The sequence below is a fragment of the Calonectris borealis genome, chromosome 5, assembly GCF_964195595.1.
Source record: "Calonectris borealis chromosome 5, bCalBor7.hap1.2, whole genome shotgun sequence".
Lineage (NCBI taxonomy): Eukaryota > Metazoa > Chordata > Aves > Procellariiformes > Procellariidae > Calonectris > Calonectris borealis.
The window spans coordinates 28,622,460-28,646,732 of NC_134316.1; the positions used below are offsets into that span (position 1 = coordinate 28,622,460).

At 40.5% G+C, this 24,273-nt stretch overlaps 1 long non-coding RNA gene across 1 annotated transcript; it reads left to right on the plus strand.

Annotated features, from left to right (window-relative positions):
• The first annotated feature begins 7,882 nt into the window (after positions 1 to 7,882).
• On the plus strand, positions 7,883 to 11,793 carry LOC142082905 (uncharacterized). Its single transcript, XR_012673888.1, has 3 exons — positions 7,883 to 8,671; positions 9,769 to 9,983; positions 10,075 to 11,793. It is a non-coding gene; the product is annotated as an uncharacterized LOC142082905 (long non-coding RNA).
• The last annotated feature ends 12,480 nt before the right edge of the window (positions 11,794 to 24,273 follow it).

Below are 24,273 nucleotides of genomic sequence, written 5' to 3' on the forward strand. Positions count from 1 at the left end.
GTAGTACTTGAAAGGGTGGTGGGAGGTGGCTGTTACAACTGGGAACAGGAAGGATGACCACAGGGATTTAGCTTTTATAAAGCAGTAGTGTCTACTCGGGTGCATTGTAATTCAAGTACTGATGGGATATGCTGGCTAAGTCGTCTGCATTTTGCACTATGCAATTTTCTCTGGAAAATTCTGGAGTGAAGCCCCAGAACCTAAGTCTGAGAGATTTGTCTAATATGAAGTTATTTGTTGTTAATTTACATTAAAACAAGTGCATATGTATATACAGAAAAAAAAAACTTCATTCCTCATCTGGGGTCAGTTCTTGGAATAAATTGCAAACACTGCTTATTTCCTCAAGAAAGACTGGTTACAAAAAGGCTGCATTAGCAATTTCAGAGTGGCTTTTTCTATCGTCAGTTACCTGCTACTTGAAGGATCTTTTGCCATGGGATTCTCCTCCTCTTTCTCAAGATGGCAGCAACATAGCAGTTAAGGGTTGAAAGCATAATGAAGATGCATTGTAACAAGACAATAGCTAAGGAGACAGCAGAAGTATTCTGGATGGTAATTTATTAGCCCTATATACTTTATCAAATAAATGGTACAGATACACTTGAAGAAAGTCAAGGTATTTACCTTGCTTTGTTATTAGACCTTTGTTATTCTTTGGTTTCAAGTTGTTAATTTCTTGCACACTTAATGCCAATGTGCATGTCCTATAAAAATTCATTGGAAAGATATTTTCTGCTGCGAGTTGCACATTAAAAGTAGTTGCAGATTTCAGGCCGCTGCCAAGCTGTTGGAAATTTCCCTTCCTCTGCTATATGACTTTTATGCATAGAGGGATGGGGGAACAGAACATTGTTCCAGTATTCAACACTACTGGGATTACCAGTTTATCCTTCCTTACCTTTTGTCTCTTTGGGCTTTACCTTCTACAACTAACTTCCACTATAAGGACTGTTTCTGCAGAAAGAGATGTGCTACACAATGCACCGCACCCCCATAATAAAGGGATGCAGAACAGGCCTCTTGCACTATCCATGTTCCAGAACTACCAGTTAAGCTGTTTTTCCTCTGCACCTGAAACACTCCAGTGCTGATAGGTGGGGCTGCAGTAGCTGAAGAAATCTGAAAGGTAACCACAAATGAAGCAAAAGCAGAGGACGTATTTATTCTTGTTGGCATGTCTCAACACCTTGACTGAGAGCTTTTTACTGATGTTGGGCTCATCTACCCTCGTTTTCCTCCAAAAGGACACACCAAAATGTTCTTAAGAACAGAACTTTTTTTCTTTGTTAAACATCAACTTTTCTTTCTCCGCTTCCAGCTAGAGGTAGCAGTGCAATGTAACACTGAGGATACCCTCCCTCATACAATGTTTTCCTCTCAGGCTGCTCCTGGCATCCAGAAGGGCTGCCTCCGTTTCCCAGCACTGATGTGTCACGTGTCTTTGATGTCTCTTACATGTTCTCAGTGCTGTTACCTAAAATCTTTTGCAACAGGCAGCTTGGTGTTAAACACTTCGCCTAGCCCAATGTAACATGGCAGTATGCCCTTAAAACATGAACAGGAATTAGCTGTATTAAAGCCATGTTAAGATAGAAATGCCTTAAGGCAAGAAGAGTCCTAGAACAACGGCAAGACACAAAAGGGGATTGGTGTTCCAAAAGGACCTTTTTCATTGCAATAAGGCAGATTTTCTAACAACAAAACACCTCATATGAATACTAAGATCACTCAGTGATGATCAGCTAGGGCTTAAGGCACTAGAAGGAAGCAGCTGAAGGAAGGCACTAGAAGGAAGGCACTAGAAGGAAGCAGTTGATGATCCCAGGCTTGACTAAACCTCTACATTTATTTTGCAGAGAGGTACAATGGCCTGAGCAATGCAAGGAAATGACACAGTTCTTCAGATAAAGACTCGAGTCAGATTTTGGACGGAAGAGGGAATTCAGTAAGTTTAGTCCAGCATTACTGGCTGCCTTTCTTTGGTATTAGAGCTCTAGGAGAACTGTGCTGATGTTTGCTGAATTTGGGGAGAAGAGTAGAACAAAACAGTCCTCCATCATGCTCTGAGAAAGAGGAGAGAACACGGCTAGGCAAGTGCAAATTCCAGCGTAACAAGAAGCACTGCTGTGGCCACTGCTACTACAGCAACATTTCTCACTCGACAAAAGGCCAGGTTTGAATCTGAACTGGACAAAGGAGTGGTTTGGATGTGCACGCTCACTCCCGAGGATAATTTACTGAATAGATAAAACTATACAGAAGCATTTTTATAGGTTAAGTGATCCAGTTCACTATCCTCCAGCATACATAATCCCATTAATGTTAAAGGTTTGCCTGTGAAAGGACACTAGCGCTTTTGGGGAAACACCACCTGCAGCATAGCGAGGGCAACAACTATTGTATGGCAACAAGCATTCTGCCTGCCTGTCAGTCCGGAGCAGTTTGATTTGCAAGCAATTTGAGAAAACTTACTGCTGCTGGCTTTCCTGCAAGGTGGTATCTCAGGCCGTGAACAAGCACATTGCAACAAAAATGATAAATATGGAGCAGATTCTTCATTAGATTAGGCTCACAAGCAAGTGTGCTGTTTGTTAAAAGTCCATCTCACCTTCAACATGTGGACATTTGAGAGGGTGTCCGAGCTCCACTTTTCCTCACCACAGTCAGTAGTGAAATCCTATTGACATCAGTCATCCAAGAATGGCATAGCTGGGTTCTGGGATTTGTTACTGGAGTCACACAAGACTAAAAAAACTGATTCTCTTTTAGGACTACCCTAACCTGGTAATAGCCAAAAGCCACCTGCATTTGGGTTACGCAATGGTAATTTTGTATAGAATGTTTCCCTGTTGAGGAACTCTTGCACTGAACATAACTGCAACCCATTGCAGGGTGGTATATCACAAGGTTCAGATGAAATTCTGTGAACATTTCCCACACATATCCAATCTATATATATTAAAATTGCATGTAATTAACTTACCCAGAAGAAGGTTTACCATTGTTCTAGTGTACAGCTATTCCGTATTATCAACACTAACAAGCTTATTCTGCCGTAAACTGGCTGGAAAAGTGAGAATGACCACGGTATGTCCTGCTGGAGAGAGATTGCAAAGCATTCCAGGCTGCCAAGGCTCTTGGCTGAGCTACATCTCTTCTGTCCTGATGTTTTCAAGATGCATGTCTTGAAGGAAATGCTTAAAGTCTCTATAGCCAACGAAGAATTGAAAGGATAGCTTGGCTTCCACTGCAAGAAATCAAGACAGAATTGTATCCCCACTGCAATACATAAAATTTCACAGATAAAATGAGACATTCTGCCTTCTTATTTATGCTTACCTGAGAGCTGATGTATAGACCTTTCAAGGTTTTGCCAAATAGCCTGTGCTTCACACTTCACCTCAGTTAAGGGCTTCCAGTTACAAGATAAAAAAAAAATCCTACAGCACTGTAAATTTGGCATTAATTATCTGAGGAAGATGTCCAAGAGCATCACTTTTAAGCCAAGAACATTTGTCTCCCTTAGGAATGCTTCACATTGCTGTTTAGCACCTTGCACGCGAGATGTAGTAAAACATTGGAGCTTGTGTTACTGTGCAGTTCGGCAATGTGTGCATGATCGGTTTCTTTGCTTCAAGCTCCCCTGAGTACGGAGCGATTCATCTCTAGGAGGCTAATTTCTTACAGTTGAGTGCAGGATTTTAATAAATAAACCCAAAAGTGAAGTGCCCTTTTGAACAGCAGGTAATGTCAGTAATTTAGGAAACTCAAACCATTTACCATTCCACCCAATGTATTGTGATCGGTGCTGGATTTTTATTTTTTTTTTTAAATACATCATAAGTTATCTCTGTTGTTTTAATTAAGACCTTACAACACCACTGAGAAATTTTAACCCCAGAATGCCGAAGACACGTTATTTGAAGAAGTAGTCAAAATACTGAATAAAAATATATTTGATTGATGTGTTTACAAATAATTTGCACCAGTGAGAATAAACAAAACATTTTCTACAGTAACACATGCTGAACCATCCTCTCCTGAATGAAGGCATGGGAAGGGGGCTTTGAAGAGGAAAAAAAGTCTCCAGAAAGTTTCCCTGACAGATACCTTTTCCCTTCCCCCATAAAAGCGAGTATTTCTCCCAACCCTTCCTGCTGAAGACTTACCGAGTACTTCAGGCTTCTGTAGCTGTAGGAATCTCTCTACCCTGATTTCAGCTGTGCTATAACCTGTATAATCCTCTCACAATTGCTTTACATCAAAGCGTGGCAGAAAGTGGCTGAAAACTACCTGCAGCCCTGCAGGTTGCTGAGGATCCAGGCAACCTGTCCGAAAGCGTTGGGTTACACATTGCCTTTGCTGCCTGCATTGCTCTAGCCCAGATAACACATTCTTATGGCTAGGAATAGGATTTGCTGTCCTGGCGGATAATCTATCCCACCCAAGAGCAGTGAGACCCAACTCAAGTGGTCTCCAGCAGATGAGTTTTCTTGTCATTGCTTCCTAGGATATATGAATTTGGTTTCTTCTGACTCCGAGGGCTGCCTGATGGGGGCGAGGTGGGAGTACGTGCTGTAGAAAGTCTAATGATAGAGAAATGAGAAAAAAGATAAAGCACATTTAAACAACTACCTCTGTAGATCTTCTAATGAAACTGCCTTGTCATGGACAAACACTTAGAAGTAACAATGAAAAGAATAGGCATTGTTTGAAGCTATTATTTAGAAATCATCTAAATTTTTAAAGGTTAATTAGTGTAATTTACCCATCTTGGTTATTAAAAAGGATTATACATGCACAATAAACGTAAGAGTTCAATCCATTTTATTTCCACAGTTGATTCATCCACATCTGTTTAGCTTTTTATGACCATCTAATTGATTTGTAGAATTCTGTCCAGTACAGATGGGCTACTGTTCATGACTACTTTCATACCATTTATATTATTGTTGCTCTGATTTTTATTCAAGGCCAAACAGAGGGGAATATAAGAGTGTGATGTTCACCTAAACATAACAATGACATTAAATTTCTATTTGGCTCCAAGACAAGAATAGATTTGTGGAGACAATCCACTATGAATACAAATAAGTTGTTTATACATAAATATAATAAGAGTTCTTACTTAATTATGACCTATTTACCCGTTCTACAATATGCTCTGTTATTACAAAGTTTTGTAGCAACAGCCAGGGTAAATCAATTGTCACAAACTCATTTGGCTCAAAACTAGATTATACCCCTACTAAAACTTGTGAGAGAATAAAAGCTATGCCTCTGTAGCCTGTTCTGTGATAAATCTAGTAAGTCTATATGTAGTCTATCTCATACAGCTGGACATGCATATGCTACATTATTTTATACACAGCTTATACATAGATTTTTGCATTTGTGGAGACTCTCCCACTTCCCTTTGAGTTGTCAAAATGAACAGAAGCTGGCTAGATGTTTTCCACCAAAGAGTCTCCTCTCTTGCTGTGAAAACACATAGCATGAGCAAGTCTCCACCAAGCACTGGCCTGTAAAGCTAGCTCTTGCTCTGTTTTGTTTCCAAGTCTTCTGGGTACATGGGGAATAGTTTCAATAAGCTACACCGTAGTTGTCTTTAGACAGAAGAATTGTTATCAACCCCAGACTTTGAATCATTGAAATCATTCAAAGAATGAAGAAAGTGCCTTTAACTACCCAGCCGTCCCACCTCCGAGATACGTAGTTGAAGCTGCATGCATGTAACCTGTATGTATAATAGCAAGAAAGCAAGATGTATGCAAGATGTAAAACAAGAAAGTGCAGTAACGAGAGGTACACTTTCATCCAGTAATTTTGTACACATCATACTGTAGATGTTTGCTTAAGCATGCCAGCTGCTTTGCTTGACCACCACACAGAGAATTCATTTTGTGATCAGTCACAACTGCCACCAATAATAAATCTGAAGAAAACTAGCAAGGAGTTTTCCTAACCAGATGCTTCTCTGGCCAAGAGGGTATGTCATATCAAACAAGCTCAAATCCTGAACTACAGCCTTTGCACAAAGCTTGTGAAGGAAAGAAGATGAATGGATTGTTGCCTTTACGTATGCATTAATTTTTCAGAATTTGATGTCACCAAATAATAGCATCATAAAATAGGAGAGGAGGGCAGAAAGAGCCTTCTGTTTAATACAGACTAAACTACCGTAGTGGGAAGGCAGCCTGTTCAGATGACACAGCTAGGCAGATTTTACTGCCTGTAACTTCAGTTACAGTGTGCAACAAGAAACGTCATGCTTGCTTGAGTTATCTACCACAGCTTAACACGAGACAGCCAAATACAGGAATTCCTCAGTGCAGTGGAAAATCCTCACTGACCCATTGCGATAGCTTATGACAAAAACATTTCTTACATTGTGGGGATGAGAGAGATTCTCCTTTAGAGTGAACACTCACAGTTCTTCATTATTACATGTCCTAAACAGCAAAGGAGGAAAAACACTGCAAAATGGAGATGTTTTGGAGTATTTAAAAATCAGTATGTTAAAAGTTGCTGATGCTAATTGCTTCTTACCCATGGAGAAATGGTACTGACACACTCTCCGGCACAGGTTGAGGGAAGCATCAGTTCAAAATCCACACTTACAGGGAGTGTTTCATCTCTGCTGTGGTTTTACAACAATAAACACATATCAAACAACAAACTGTTCTGGCCTGTGAATTCCACTTTAATACAGCACAATAACATTTGTGTTTCTGGACTTGTCTTTTAGCTGTGCCAAAGTGTTTTGCTGAGTGCCTCTAATGCAATTACAAGGCAAGCAAGCAGCAGAGAATGAGAAAAATAGGTATAGCAAAGGTGAAAAGCTATTTCAAATGCAATTTGAAACAAGGCAGAGAGTCAACAAGAGACAAAATAAGGTTGTTCCAGGTGGTAGAGCTGCAGAAGAGAAGACACTCACCCAGCACGGATAGCTGTGAAAGTAGAGAAGAGACCAGGGTGATACAAGACGGGCCAAAAGAAAGTGTCAGAGATTGACCTTGCAGGATGCTACACAGAAGGGTTGTTAGCACAGAGGAGATGAAAACAAAGAAAAAGCAGTTTGACAGGAGAGGAAGGAACCAATTCTGGTTACGTGACTCTGACAGGCTGCTGCTGAAGGTTACACAGACACCAAGAAGTCTAAAGGGTATCAGGTCATTAACTGCATAAAGGAGAGCTGTTTCCATGCAGGAGAAAACCAGACTATTAGCCTCTCAGAACATCTCAGTGCAAAAGGTGTTTTTGACTCCTCGCGATGCAGAGACCCACGATTCTGCCTGCAATAGCTACAGGCTTCAGGAACTGGTTTTCTCTCAGTTAATATCAATGTTGTGTCTTATAACCAGGGTTCAGGGCTCTTCGAGAATTAACTAAGGAAGGAATTGGCTTCACAATCTCATTTTTAAGGAGATTGTTATGATCATTTTTGTAACTCCACAGATTTGGTTAATTACAAAATGTTTGATACATCCTTTCAATTTGTCAGTCACCTGGAATCTGCTGCATGACAACAGTGAATTTTGCCTGCTTGCTTCTTTATGAAGGAATAGATTTACTACAGCATGAGTTAAAATGTTTACCAGGTAGTTATTACAAAGAACATAGCATACCTTCATGGCAAGAAAGAAACCCTGCGATCCTTCCACCATCTCATGCTCCTCACCATACCCCAACAGGTTTCCTATGACTGCAGCTGCTTTGTATTTATTTTAGTTACTCCCATTCTTGACAATTTAGCTATTCAATCACTGCTACCTTTCCCACCTGCTCTCCCTTGCTCAGATTACTGCCCTCATCCTCCCTTTATGTGCCATGCTTTTGGTGATCTTCTCATTATTCACTGCTCTGAACAAGTGGAAAAGCCCACTGGGATAAGGGAGGTCCTTGGACTGCTGCCAGTGGGTCTACATAAGGGTGACATGCAGGTCTCTGTTTTACAGCAGGGCACCCTGGTTTCATGTGGGGTTCTGCAGTTGACCAGAAGTCAGCAAAGGCTTGAAATACAAGGGGGTAGAAACACTGAAAAACAAATAGTTCGATTAGACTCAATACAAACTTCTATGTTCTAGGCGAAAGGATGTTCTCAGGGTTACAGTTCTCTGTTACGATTTAGCAGGGACTGGTCCAGTGCCTGCCACGTCCACAAGTTACTGGTGAAGCTCTGTGCAAATCATTTGATCTTTCCTTGCCTTATCCCTCAGTTCCCCGTAGGTAAATGGGGATACACCAAGAAATGTTTGGGATGTGTTTGGGTTCTGCACTTAAAATGGCGCTATCACATATCGTATCTGGGACAAGAATAAACCGACTTTCTAATAAGATCTTGTTTTAATAATGCTGCAGAGTAAAGAAGCCTGAATTATACTGTATTCTGCTGCTGCAAGACTTTAGGTAAACTGGTCCTGCAGCTGAATCCAAACAAACACAGCTTTACAGCTGCTGAAGCCAAAGAAGTTCAGGCAGAGCTACGCTGCGGGCAGTTTCACCACGAAATGTCGTCACAAGCTCCTCGAACCATCAGCGCACTTTTGCCAGGCTCTGCATTCCCCCGCGGGTCCCTGCCTGGCGCAGGTTCCTCGTCTTCCTCGGCCCTGCTCCCAGGCCAGCCCCAGTGCTTGGCATCACCGCCTGCTCGCTGCCCTTCGTCCAGGTAGGTCCGAAAGCAGGGGCAAGACTTCAAATGGGAAACCCTTCCAAGCAGCATAGCAAAACTTTTATTCTGATTTGAACTTTCCCGTGTGTGGCCGCTTAAGAATTTATAGTTATTTTGTTCCCTTCCCTCCCCCCCCCCCCCCCCCCCCCCCCCCCCCCGAAAAATCAGTAAAAATTTTTTTTAAAAACCTTGTTCCTTTAGGAAGACATCATTTCTGAAAGCATTTCTTTCATGGAAAATTAATTACTACCCAGTCAAAAACACTAGTTATACCATTCTCTCATCTTAATACTTACATGTCTCAAAGAAAAATAAAAGAATACCAAAAAACATATATATACTGTTTCTATCTGTGTTTATTTCACTGAAATGATGTTTTCAAATTGAAAAGAATGAAGGGGTGCGGAAAATATTGAGAAGTCATGAATCAATTTCAATCAATTTTAATTCCAGTATAAGAGGAAGTAATGCCACTTGTCGAAAACAAAGCAATCATTTCTGACAGCTAAATTTGCAAGAGACTTATTGCTGTCTGGAGAGAGGTAAAGCTGGATGCTTCCCTGCTTCTACCTCCGCATTAATTGACTTTCAGTGCTGTTTGATTTATTCTAGTGAAGTTTCTCTGTATCCTGTGACTCCAACTTTTCTTCCCTTAAACCAGCACTGCTCTACAAACAGATTCCCCCTCTCCCCCCCCCGAGTTTTAACTTGAAACTTGGACTTGAGTTTACAAAAATATAGGTAAATATCTTGTATAAATATTTTTCTTTAAGAAAGATATCTTGATTTAAAACAGTTGTTAGGGGATTTTGGAATGATAATAAGGCTAGAATAAAACTAAAAATAGGGATAAGATTAGAGAGAGCATCAAGTCCCACTTTTGTGTCATTGTACTCCTTTTTTTACAAACGGACTTTTTTGGGCTGTATGTACTTTGTGGTTAAAATAAGCCAAAGTCCTCTTACAACGCATATTGGCTGGTGGTTGCCTAAACATTTTGCTAACTGTTTCCCCCTGAAATCTATGAGGGTTACGGATTTTAAATTCGTATATTAAAAAGTTGAACAATTTTACCTTTGCTACTACAAAAAAAGCAGGAGCTGCTTCCTTGAGAGGAACACCACGAGGACCCACAGCTCTCTGTGAAGCTTCATTTGCAAGGGAAACACCCCAGCGGGTGCAGGAGCCTGGAAGGGGAGACGCGCATTGAAGGAGTTTGCCAAAGTATCTTCAGGGTCTCAACAGCAGGTCTTGGCTTTCACCCCTTGGTTCATTTATAAACTGGTTCCTCCACAAGCAATGGCCTCAGGTAAACCATGTAACGAGCATCAGGATGGCAAACACCACCGAACATCAGCTTCATTCAATAACCTATTCAACGCTGTCTTTTTTCATTACAGATTTCAAGTTTTTGAACTGAAGAGGAAAAATTCGCTGCTCGGCATAGCTGCCACCTTGCCTAACTGCCGCCTTCCTAACAGGCAGGACCGTGTCTGTACCTAACGGTTGTTGTCTTCTAGACAACGCTGTTGGCTTTGGTAGCCCTAGGACTTGAGGGACACACGTTTCCCTGTGCACGTGCTGGAACTGTTACCAGCAGCGATTAAAATATCTTTTTTACTGTTATAAGCAATTCTGAACACAGATGTTTTAAAATTAAAATAAAATTAAATTAATCTTTTATTTATATCTGCAACATATCTTTCCAGAAGACAGTAGAAGGAAGTCATGTTTTCCACCAAAAATTGAATGCTGAAAGTGAGAGGTGAACAGGGTCTAGCAAGTTAACAAGGGTCTGGTTTCAAACCCTCATGCTGCACAGCAGGACTGCCTACAAACACAGGTCTCACCCACACCCCGGCCGGCGTCAGAAGCCCTGGACTCGCCCTGCATGGGCGTTGGAAAATCCCCGCGGTAATAGCAGTGGGAAAGCCTGGAAGTTTCAAATTTGTCTGGACATGTCAAAAAAAGGGGGGGGAAGAAAAAAAAAAAGAAAAGCGCGGTGTGCACTACATTTAAAATACGCAGTAGCAGAAGAGGATTTGACTTGGTAAATTAAAAATTTTGGAGATAAATTCACTTACTATACTTGAACAGTGAGGTACCATTATAGCTCTGCCTTTTCTACAAGACCCGTGTTTTACACATTTATTCATACGCATGAGGGAAAAAAGCTGGATCTCTGCCTCTGTACCCATTACTTGTGTGAGCAATTCCTCGCAGCGCAGTGAGGGCAGCTGTGAAGGCTCCTTGCATCATTAAAGACTCATAGGACTGTGCCCATCTTTTGTTACGTGTGTTGAGACTGAGATCACTGTAACGAGGAACTTTCACAACTTCTAAAATACCGAGAAACAAGTATTTCATCTTAGATTTCGCCCCTGAAGTCCATCATTACCGGTTAACTAGCCTCCAAAGAGAGCCCACAATGCAGAAGTATATTTTCAGACATTCAAGAGCCTGTCAACGTGACACCCAGTCTTCCAGGCAAATTCATTAGGCCAGAATTAAACACTTACTGTGGAGGAAAATATAGGAAGAGAAACTTCAGCCTTTGTCACCCATACTTTTGTTAACCTAGACTTTGCCAGATTTGCAGCATGTCACAACCGGTGCTTGCCGGGGCCATTGAGGCACCAGGAATGCATTCGCTTTGTGAAGAAGTAGTTTCCGCTTGCATGTGACAAAGCAGCTAGCTGGCTAGTCAGCCTCAGTCAGTGTCTATTTATGGCAAAATGTCAAAAAAGAATGTCCTGCATTTGTGGCTCAACAATAATGAACATGGCTAAATCTGAAAATGAACAAAGGGAAGTGAACAGCTTTTTAAATCCTGAAGAACATTCGATTCTTGGTGTCCTTTTTGTTCCGATTGTTTGGGCTGAAGGCTGTGAAAGGACCACCTGTTGGGCTGCCATTTTGGGATTGTGCTAAATGCAGGGATTGCATGAAAGAACACTTTCCAAAATAACCTGGTATTATTATTCACTTATTTTATAGTAAATCTGCATTCAAAACCTGCAGGAAAGTATAAGGCTTTTTTCCTAAGTGAAATTTAAAGCTGTAAGTTCTCTATAAACGCGCTTACTGGGATTTTATAGTGACAATCATGATACTCTAAAAGGAGCTCAGTTAAACCTTTGATGCAGCATAATTTCCTCCGTAATACAAAACTAACCTTCTGAAGCAATAAATATAAGATGAAGGAGAGACTAATTTATCTCTGAGGATTAAATTAGCAAGAACTACTTGCACACAATGTGACCGAAATATTTATTTTGCTCCTGGCACAAACTTGAAATTTTTAGTGATGCCAATTATTTTTAATGTCTATAAGAATGTCCTTGGGTGTAATTTGCTTTTGCTCAAAAGACTGCATTGAATTGTGCTACAATCTTACTGAATTTTGAGAAAGTTTACCATAAACCAGTATAAACATTTCATTTAAAAATACGAAAGCTGTATTCATTTTTTAAGGTTTTTTTTTGTGAAAGATACTATATACAGTCAAATGATAATGATTATTTACATAATAAAATCAGGAGAAATGTTGCCCAAATTAAAAAAGAAAAACTCATTTGTGTTTTATAAACATCAAATCATCCAACCATTAGTTTTTAAGTTGAGACAGATGAATCCATTTGCACAGTTTAATATCTTTTCATATAATACATAAAAACTTCCACCTGATTCCAATAAACACGCCTATTAGTGTATTAACAAAGCAAATACTTTCCATGAGTGTTAAATAACCATTGTTTACAGCCAGCGTTAATGATGCTTGAAATTAATGTGGAAATATATTTTCCAAAGTATGTTTTCTTTTTACACACTACTAGTTATGGAGTTATTTACATACTGTTCCATATATTACCTTAATTTTTCTTAAATATAGATGCCTGCATAAGCTTATTGGTATGTTATTTACCAGGATGAGCAATGAGCCTTCTCTGTGTGTATCTGAACAGACACTCTCACCTCATGCTACACAACACACATTTCCAAAAACTTTATATGAATTTTAGCTGGGAAAGGACTTCACCATTGGAGCTGGGTTACACAATTAATTGGAGGGATAGCAAAAAAGGAAGTCTACATGAATAGCTGCTTTCACCAGTTTCAATCACAAAAGTTATAGCTAAAGCTCAGGAGTTAAATCTCTTGGGTTTTGCATATTTTTCATCCTCAGAAAAGTAAAGGCAGTTGTACATCTGAAAATGAGCCACAAATGTATTGGTATACATAAGAGAGAGCTTATTCCCTAGAAACCCCCTGTATATTTTATACTAGCAGAAATGTAGCTTAATGTATCACTACCACTAATTTTTAGAGTTAAAACGTGATTTTAAATGTACCGCGATGGGTTAAGGTGACTCTTAGAAAATAATTGTTTTGTTGGTCAAACAAAATTGCTAGCCAAGCAGATTTTTACATGTGGATTGAACTATACTTCCTACGTTAGAGAAGAATGAGTTTTTATGTGACTATCAGTTCAGAGGGGGAAAAAGGTGAAGTGGAACAGCGTACAGTGCACAAGTATAAATTAATGTCTCGGTTTATTGTTCACCGTTCCATAAAGAGTATGTACTACACACAGCTATTCTATTAGGCAATTATGGAAACTGAGGCTAGCGAGCAAAAATTACTTATGTCTGAATAAAAATATGTATCTTTGGAAGAGATACAATATGTTTGGAACCCGGAGGGTTAATAAGAGGTAAGCTGGTGAAGGGGGGAGAGGAGATAAGGGAAATAACAGAAGCTGAATAGATGAAAGAAGTGATTCAGTGGGAAGCATTGTTGATCACAGCTAGGTGTCAGAAACAAACTAGAAAAATGGGAACTGCTTTAACATTGGCAGGAAAATAATATATATAAAAAAAGAACTTATACCACATACTAAAAAGAAAAAGAAAATAAGAAATAATAAAAGGCTTTCAGGCTTTCTTTGGGACACAGCAATGAAAAATAATGCAAGCAAGCAAGAAAGAAAGCGCTGAAATGGAATCGTCTCTGAAGGTATCTTGGGGAGAGGGGCTCATTGTCCCATCCCTTTCACATCAAGAATTTAATTTTGCATTCTCTTTGTCTGTTTTGAAATATACTTGCAGTTATTCTACACTGGTTACTTTTTCTTTCTTTTCATCCACTTAGGTAGTCTATAGTGGCAGAGGGACAGCCAGAATGGGAGAAATCTAGCCATGAATTAAATCATCCGGCTGTCCCTTGCCAATGTGATTTTTGCCTAAAGTTTGAACTGTACTCAAAGGCAGTGTGGGATCCTTATTCCTGATTATTAGAAGGAACTGCAGTGCTTCTATTTCTCTCATTTTCCATTCCTGTTTTTAATGTCTCTTTTTAAAGAGAAATTATATCTATCTGGAGCATCCAGATTTCCTTCTGCGTATGCTACATGGGATGCAGATACACCTTATAGAACTTCATTATCTATTTACCTATCTTTCACTTTAGGCAACTTGAAAAAAGGTACCAGCTTATATTTTCCCTCTGGAAAGGCCTATGCTAAAATGTTATTGGCAGAACATTAAAAACCCCAAAATGTCATTTGCTTTTTAGTGCCAGGGACATTCCGGTTCCTACGTACGTTTTCTGTTTACACCCATCCCCCATGAATTCCTAAGACAGTTTCTCTTATATTAAGCTTCCTTCTGGTGCCCATAGCAACACCATCTAGTACTGAAATGTTCCTGCAGGATTTGCAGGAGTTCTTTCAAAACAAGATGCTGATTCTGCAGTTATTGCACACCCAGCTACTTATACCAAATTCATAGTCTGAGCCCTCTGTTGCACGTGGAAGGCAATTTGGCTGACCACCGACTGTCCTCATCATCGTTAGGGATGAAACGTTACATATGTTATCATTTGTTTGGGTTTTCTTCCCATAATAACAACCAACTTGTTTATTTTTCGTAGTTTACTTAACTGTGCAAAAAATCGCAGAAAGTGGTGGGGTTTGGATTTTAAGATGATTCTGCTGTTTTCCTTTTTATATTTCTCCACCTGCAAATGGACTGACATGAAAATTGGCCTCTGCCCTCTGCTAGGTGGCTCGGGACCCACTTTCTGATCTTGAGGGCAATGATGTGAAGGGGGAAAATGTACATTTGGTTAAAAAACAAACCGGGAGAAGTTCATGGGAAGTCCCAAAGGCTGGCTTCTGCAGCCCAGGAGCTTTTACCAGAGCTTGTATACCGGAGCCCAGGTCCCTTGGGACACCTGGTAGGGGTCAGAGCTGCCCCCGTTGAGCTGGACCTCAGCAGGTGCCGCAGATGCACGAGGTGAGGCGAGAGGGAAGGGCCCGTGCCATTGCCACTGTCCCCTGTCTCCCCGTGTGCGTTGGGATTGAGGAGGCTCAAAAACAGCTGTGGGAGCCGGTCTGCCTCCGTGCCTCTCCCCTGCACACTGGAGATGCCCAAGGCTACCCCAAGGCACGCTCGGAGCCTCTTAGCCTCCCGTTCCAGGTCCTCAGGCTGAAGAGGAAGAATTCTATTCCGAAGCACCAAACCATGCCTCTTGTCAGTGCCAGTCATTTATATGATTTTGGCTAAAAAAAGGAAAGGACAAGGGTAGTGATTGATCCTACGCACTTTGTTAATTCATTTTGAACTCGGCATTTCATTTAAATTCTGTGTTGTGCCATGCTGCATGCTAGGAAATGTACCCTAGGATATTTTTAAAGCTGTAAAAGTTCAGCAAATGGAGACTTCCCTGCAGGACTCAGCTATTAAATCTTTGCTGGAAAGTGGGAGCCACGTCCATTAAAAAAATCATATTCTGGTGAGACTAATCACATCTTTGTACTACGAAAGTATGCTTGAATTCAGATGTTAATTGCATAAATATTTGGCAGTTATATGTCGTGTAGAACAAACACCATGACTTGGCAGAGTTAAATAACCCCTTATCTCTGAAGTTATCTTGAGAACATAGAAATATTTGGGACATGCGTTCAGGGTGACGCCAGAACTTTTGCCGCGGTGAGGCAAGAAGAATCCCTTCCCTCACCATCATTTAGCAAGAGAAAAATTCACCCGGACTGCAGCTGCACCTACCCTCTGCTCTGCACCGTGGCACGGGCTGAGCTCTGCTCCCCGCTCGGAGCCGGGCACAGCCCCCTGCCCGGGGAGCAAGCCAGCAGTGCTCCGAGAAGGTGCTGGATGTTGCTGGCGGATATAATATAGACATAAGGCTTGGGCCTTTGCGCAGAAAGTGTGCAAAGGATGGCAAGAGCCCACCCAGCCCCGCTGGTGCTCTGAGAGATGCCTTCCGTCGTGGTGGCAAGGAGTCAGATTCAGGTGTGCCGGAGGCTTACCTCTGAACAGAAAAACAAGATCTGGAAAAAGGGAGAGCTTGAAACTCCTTTGGAGGAGATGGGTCACAAATCATCCTCCTGTGTGTTGGCTTTAGCAGAGGCGTTCCAGAGCCAGAGTAAAGCTGTGCAAATGGTGTCCTGAGGTGCAGCACTGGCTCCTTTCTTCCTTGCAACCAGCACGTGTGCTGTGCAAAGGGTGTAATTCTGAATAACTGAGATTTTAGTTCTAAGTTTAATTCTAAATTTACACCTTTTTTAAAGAAAGAAAAAGATCTTTATGAGTCAAATACCCTTTTCAACTTGCCAGGAGATGTGAATGACTTCTAACATTACTATTGGACAATCGTATTTTTACCCGAAGTCATTCTTCCCACCCAGCCTTAAATCCCTTATTACTGACAATTAACTCCGTATTGGTCATTGCTATTCTTGCTCAAGCAAAATCGAGATCTCAGAAAATTTCTTTTGTTTCAGGGATGGCAATCTGGTGAGCATATCTCGCCCATGAGACAGTTTTTTCCACCCTCTTGGAAATACTGCTTGGGCAGAGGAAAGCAAAATTGGGGGTAGTATCATGCATTTTGCAGGAATGGAGGGTTGGGGGGGGGGGGGGGGGGAGGAAGGAGGACTTTGCAGCCCAGCTTGGATTTGGCAGGATTTCTTTGATCATTTGATCAAGAAATGCTGCATTAACATTTCTATACTGGGCTGGCTCAGAGCACCAGGTTGGAATTAGAAGTGGCATCCAAACATACCAAACTGGGTGATCCCAGCTGGCACAGACAGGGCTAGACAGGAGTTTTAAACAATACAGATCAAAAAATCTGGGCCCGTGCATTTGTTTATGAACACAAGGGCTAGAAAAATCATTTTTACAATTGATTTATGCGGAATCTTGGGTTTTTATCCTGGTTTGATTTTTTTTTTTTGTACTCTCCTTTATATCTTATTATTAGGGAGTATTTCTTTTATGCAAAGGAATCCTGATGCCATACAAATCTTCACGGAGAAAAAAACATTTTTCTTGTCATGGGTTTTAAGTAGAAACCGCAATCTGAAAGAATTGTTTATCTTCCCTTTCTTAAGAAAACTTTTCTTGTGAAGATACATTAATCCTGCAAAGTTAACAAATCAGCCAGTTCACACCAGGCTGCATCTTCCTTGCATTTAAGATTCTGTGTTTGCTATTTAGATCTCAGAATGGTCCAAGATGTGGGGTCTGATTCATCACTGCATTAATTTTGGTTTATGCTTGTGTAAAGCTGTTGCTTTTGAGTTAATTTAAATTAGTATAAAAACTTTTCAAGACACACACTGCCTCTTTCTGAACATCTAGAAAGTCCCTGGCAAAAGTCAGAATGAAATTTTTCTTGAGATAATTTTTAACAGTTATCGTAAATCACACCCGAAGTTGTTTGTGTGCATGTGAATGCAATGCATACTTTATCTTAAAAAAAGAAAAAAATAGAAAAAATACCAAGAGCAAGAATGATTTAATTCAAGAGCAAAACTGCATAACTCAGGGCTGTCAGGTTGCTCTCAATGCTAAATTTTGTCCCAGTTCTTAATCCAGACTGGTAGTCTGTGTTTCTTGCAATGGAGATCCTAGCACCCCTTGTGAAAAACTGTTCTACTACCTGTAGGTGCTACTGAGAGAAAATCTGGGTGTTTGCCCAGTTATCGTTCCCTTTAAAAAATTCTCTCTGCTGATAGTCAGAATCAATATTTACCAAGTCAAGAAATGCCATTCCTTGCCTGAACACTCCATATGCTTGTACCCAGCTATAACCCATCCCTTTGTTATCACTTTGCTCCGCTGAACAAATGTAGGTCCTTTTCTTACAATGTTGAAAAATCAGAATTGTTGATAGTATAAGTTACTTTTTAATAAGTAAAGCAATAATTTGCTACCTGATATACAAGTTTTGAGAATGAAGCATAGTTAATTTAGTACAAACTATGAGTTTAATCTGCTGAAACTATAAACGCTAGTTTATAGGTAGATTAGTTGCTTTTAATCCCGTTTAACTAAAGCTCCCCATTTCATTCTTCTAATCTTTCCTCATAAACAAATCCTTCCAACTTCTCAGTCATGTTTTCTATCCTCCTTGGAATTCCTCTCTATTTGTCTACATATTTTGAGCATAAAGAGAGGCCCAGGGTGAATGCGGGATTCTAGGAGGGACTCCGTCAGCATTGTGCTAAATCCGTAATTAAAAAGGGTTAAAGTTAATATATTTAAGCTACAACAGCGAATCCACTTGATCACACATGACAACAGAAGTATTTATAATTATAATCATTGTCTTACCTCTCAAATGGTCAGACTTAGAGTGTTTAATCTGTACAGATTTGTTTTCTATAATGAAGATATTAAGGACATTTCCAAGGCAGTGCAAATTTCACTTGAATTGGGGAAAGATAATTATTTTTAAAGGGTTTCAAAAATCTTATGCCCTGGCAATTTTGGTCTGCAAATAACAATCTCTCTCTTCTCTGCCTTCACTTTAACACTGATCTTTCTGTCTCGGTGTAGCAGGACCTGTACCTTACAGCGGTAGCCTCCGTACGCAGACACAGAGCACGCAGGACGATGCACAGTAGCAACAGCAGCTGCAAACATTTTCGAAACATTTTTGTGCACTTTTACTGAAATGCTTAAATAACGCAGTGGAGATGAAGAAAACCCACGTATTCATTCCATCAGGCATTAACTGAATGCAAACAGAGTTTGCATGTGTACATTTTATTATTTAAATGTCCCCCAAACTATGCCAAAAAACCAGCTGCATACAGAAACCCCAAAGCTGCTGACTGCAAGGGTGTAGTATTAGACTCTGAGACACCACAGAATATGATTATACAACCATAATCTGTTTGTTTTATTGCCTTTCTGACCTATAACCAAAGCTGAAAATAATTTTAAAGTCAAGAACACCAGCCACACCACTTGTTTATTAAAAAGGGGCATAGCTCATGTTCTGATTACATTCTATTTTTTGACAAGCTATCAACAAACCTGCTCTTTCTGTTGCCACCGACGGGCATGAACATGACACCTCGGAACCCCTCTCATGCCTTGGGACCCAACAGGCTAATGACAGTTCCCACCTTGCAAAAAGTCTCTGATCTGAAAAGCTGCCGCTGGGCACAAGTTCTCAGCACTTTGTATTGTCAGACTCACAGGCACAGGGTTCAGAAAGTTTGGGGTTTGTTTTTTTTTCCAGCCAGTGGTGCTGTGGAATTAATCCAAACCAGCTAACTTGTGAAAATAAATTGTGTTCTCTCCAAAGACTAATTTAGCGGTACAAAGCACATACGCATGTGTACCTTACCCTCCCCAACACCTGCACAAGTACACACACGCACACATTTACATGAGTAGATTAACTGCATCTAAAAATCAATTACTTATCTGTATGCACACGTGTTATTAAGATTTGTGAAGACTATACATAGATTTAACTACAGGTTCTGCTTACATTCCTAAAAATTTGAATCAAAGTATGGTCCTGATGCTCTTCATCCCTCTACTATTTACCTACACACCATGAGCATGTGATGTTCATTTGTATACCGTATGTACAGGTGTCAGGGGGAAGATGCATATAGACACATCTATCTATGTATCTGTATATGACCGTCATGCATTATTTATAAAACTAGTTTATTACATATACAAACAATAATTATTCTAAACATGCAATTATATATCCATATTTGTGTGTCTATATAGATTTTTTTTGTCCTTAATGGAAAACTTGAACTGCAAGCAGCCGTGTCAGAACTCAGATGGTTAACATTCACTTCTTGCTGTTTTATTGCATATTACTGTGCGCTCCTGAGCAGCAGGAGCAGATTCAGGCAATTACAATCAAGTCAGGGCACACGCCGTGGCTGAGCAACACGATCATGATGAGGATACTGATGAGGCACTTATCGAAAACCCCACATCATCCACACTCATCAGCCACAACATGTCACCCCAAATGAGGCATCAGCTGCCTTCAAATGGCTCATTGCACACTGTTTACAGCTTTCTTTGGACCCACTTTTGATTTTGCGGTCAGGACTTAGTTCAAACAGCAGCTGACTGGCACTGGCAAGCCTCGGGATTCAGCAGCGCTGACTTCCCGGGAGCCAGGAGTGTTTTGACATGGGGTCTGACCGACGGAGAGGAAAGGTCCCGGCTCAGTCCCCCCAAACATCGGTCCCTTTGTGCGGGGGAGTGAGTTATTTCAGAAACGTCTGAAATCAGGCAAGGAGGGGCAGTGGGAGAGAGAGGAAAAGCAAACAAACAAACAGTCCCACAGCACTTTCTGATATTTTTTATTTCCTGCCTCCACCTTAACGAGTGGCCAGCAACAGGAATTCAGGCAGAAACATTTTGGACCAGATCCCTGTCATCTCTGGGACCCCTTGAGCCACTTTGATGGTGTAAAAGGGTCCTTAAAGTGGGGACACAAGTCATAGGTTCTCTATTCAAAATTGTCTTTGCGTGGGAATTGCACTAAGCCAGGCAGAAAACTTTTCCTGGGCTGCTTTCCCCATCACTTACTGGGATTCAGGAATTTCAGGAAAGAAACCTTTCTTTCTTATTTAGTTACTTCTGCAAAAAGCAAGCAAACAAGAAAGAATCAGCAAGGAAGGGTGAGAATACATGGTGGTTCCTGGGATCAGCCCTCTGCTTGAGATAGGGTCAGGGATGACCCCAATCAGAACAACTCCAAAATAGAGAGACTGAGTAAGACTCCCTCCAGCCCAGCTGATGGGCACTCGCAAGAGGGGTTTAGAGACTCGCTGGAGTAGGAAGGACCACGTCCAGACCCTTGCCTAAATCAAGTGGAGCGGGAGCTCTGAGCCGGAGATTGGTTACTGCCGCAGAGCATCCCTCTGGGCCGAACTAGAGCTGAGATGCTTTCTCCTGCCACCACTGCCTAGAAACAGATATTTCTGCAGCACAGATTAAAACTAATTTGTTTCGACAAATAGAGATTTTTCTGATGAGAAAGTGCTACGTCATGCAGTCCCTGACACTCTGCCAAAGAGAGGTGAAAGGACCTTAGGGTGAATAGAAATCTAGTCCTTGAACTTCAGACGTTAGCTGATGAAAACATATACTAATCAATTACTGTCCGTTCTTATCAGTTCATGTGAGAGACTGGAAAAAATGAAGTTATTTTACTTTACCACTCCTCCTCTTCTATCTCATAGTATCATATGAAATTAATTTATTAATTTATGACAATGACAAATGTCAAAGTTCCCAGATAATTGGCTTCTTTAATTAAAAATCGTATTTTACAAATAGACAAGCTTATGAACTGAAAGCTGAAGTTATTCACCCAATCTTACACGGCCAGCTCAGGCCCATGAAGTAAATCATTAGACCACACTCCCTCTTCTGATTGTTCAATTAAGATGTAGGAATATATATAGAGAGAGTTACCTTTATGGTTACTGTCTGAAACCTGCGCTGTCTGCCTCAATAGTTCTCAAATTCTAGAACACAGCACGCTCCCTCCGGATGCCAAATTGTAACAGCATATTGCATCATGAAAACATTTGAAGCAAAAATAGAGGATCCATGCAGGTTTTCCTACATTCGTATATACATCTGAAGGCTTTTTCCTTGCTGCTTTCATATCTAACCTGTGTTGCACAACGCTTTTTCTCTTAGGGACAGATTCTTCCTGCTGCTTACTAAGATTTTATTTAATGTTAAATAGAGGAAAAATATTTTCCAAAAAGGCAAAATAGATGATCCCAGGAGAGGCAGAAATTAATTTGTACAATCCGTTTACTAGTCTTATTTACTAAAACCTATTTTTTCTTTCCCAGGGATAGCAAACATTCTACACAAATCTTAAACCCATTAATATCCTCAGCATAGCTTAAACTTATTGTTAGGACTCCTATCATGCTATATTCGCTGTGATGCTCAGCAATATAAGCAGGGGGAGGAGGTAAGGAGTGTGCATGCATTAGGATGGCACAGCATAAAATCCCTGAAAACTGCTTGGCCGAAAAAAAATTGAGCTACTCGTGCACAGCGCTGCAAAGACACGAAACTCTGTGTGAATGATGCTAGATAAGAACTGACGCACCGGCGGTAAAGCATCCTAATTACGAACCTGCGGTGCAGGCAGAATAATGGACAGAGTGGCAGGTCTGGTAGCTGTGTAAAAAGGAGTGGAAGTTTGCGTTTTTGTGGCTGTATCTTGAATTGAGGGGGGGGGCAGGGGGGGAGAGAGAGAGTGTGTAAAGAACTGTTTTTGGGTCATCATCTTACGCTCTTTGTGATGCACATTCTAATTTAGGCAAAAGGCATGCATCTTTCAAATGCAGATCATGTTTGCATTAGAAGAGCAATGAGAACACTTGTCACTTTCAGAACATTTATGTGCTAGAAGTACTGTTAGCAGAAGAGCAGTTTAGATAAATTCAAGACTTTTTTTTGCTGATCACAAACATTAAGCTTCACACCTGAAACCCTCAACCCCCTGCTGTGCTCTAATCCTAGCACCATTCACCCTTAGAGACTCAAAGTGCTGTGCCACTGCTCTCAAACATTTGATTGCCCTTACTTTGAATGCCACCACCTGCAAAAATGCCTTTTTATTCCCTTTGAGCCTCTTGAGAAGGAAGTAAAAATGATAATTCATGACAAACATTAATTAATTGTTTACAAGATGATCTTTTCTTTCTCTAACTTCTGTTCAGCAGACATGTTGAGCTGCAAGACTCCACGCTTGATGCCAGAGCTTGTCAAGAGGTCTGCATTGTTGTTTATCACTCAGGCATAGGATAGACTGCAGGTCATTGTTTCTGCAGTTCAAGTAGGACTGTCTAGCTCTTGTTTGAAGAATGGAAGTGCCATGCATGAGTTCCCCAGTATAAAAGAACTACCGGTTCTAAGAAGGAACCGGGATTTAGCTTCTAATGCAGAGTAAATAAACATTTTTCACCATCTCTTGCTCCATGTGATTTTGGAAAGGTCAAGAGGTGCCATTACAGTATTTTAAAAGCTCCAAATTATGTTTAAATAACATATCGCTAAACTCGGAGAAATCTTATCAGAATTTAAGAACCTATTGTCATTGTTTTAGTTCTTGAATTCATCATCAGAGGAAGACGTATTTTGAAAGGAATGCGCTGTTGTTAGGAAGGCTGAGATTCACTCAAGGCTGGGACTCAGCTTTGCCCCCAAGATAAAGCATAACACCCCCCCTCCCCGCCCCCGACAATGCGGAGTTAATTAACTGAGTCCTTAAATTCAAGAATTAATTCTACCAGAGATGTTACACCATGCTAATAACTGATCTGAGTATCCCAATCACAAGCTAAAAGAGAAAAATACAGTCAAATTTAAAAAATGCCACCAAAACACTAAAACCTGGGCAGCAAAATTCAGCTCCCCAAATTACACTTATGCAGCTAAAGGTGAGCAAACAGGTTTGCAGAGAAACTGAGCTGCCGCAACCCAGCTGAAATCATTAGAAACTGTGGTGTATAGCACCTTTGCAAATCAGACTTTTAATTTACTTTCATATTTTTTAAATACAGATAAACATATGTTATTTGCACACATGTAAGCAAACATGTTTTGGACATGTTGCTCTGTTCCTCTTGCAACAAAACAATTCCAAGAACTTTAAACCATATCAAAAGTCTGGCAAAAAGGTAAAGAGAGTGAAAAGTCTTACTTGCAGGAGGTGTACAGTAATACAGCTTCTCGCAGAACTCTGGTTTCCACATTCCAAATTAGGAGCCCTCAGATTTATGGCTGCAAGGCTAAAAATCAATGCCATATTTTCTGAGTTAATACTAAGGGTTGCACTTAACAGACATGGAGACTAATAAGGTATGCAGAAGGAGTAAAAGCAGCGCACAAAAAATTCAGGCCTTCGTCTTGGCGATGATCCAGCACAATGATGTTTCAACCAGATTTGAAAAAAAAAAAAAAATCAATAACATCTGTGGTATAATGGTTAATTAAAGAAGCTCTTCAGCAGAGCTCAAGATGAGAGGCTCGGCCTGAAATTCAGACAGCTGAAGCTTGATTATCAGGAAAGAATGCTTTTTTAGCTATGAGTGGATAGGCCAAAAGCTGCAATGTGTGGAAATAGGGGAAAAATTGCTTTTATTTTAACTTTCTTTAAGTAATCAATACATGGTTTTCACCTGCATTAGGAGCTGTTTAGAGCAAAAGCCTCTTTCTATACATCTATATAAATATAATCTGCTCCCTTTGGAATCTATAGATTTA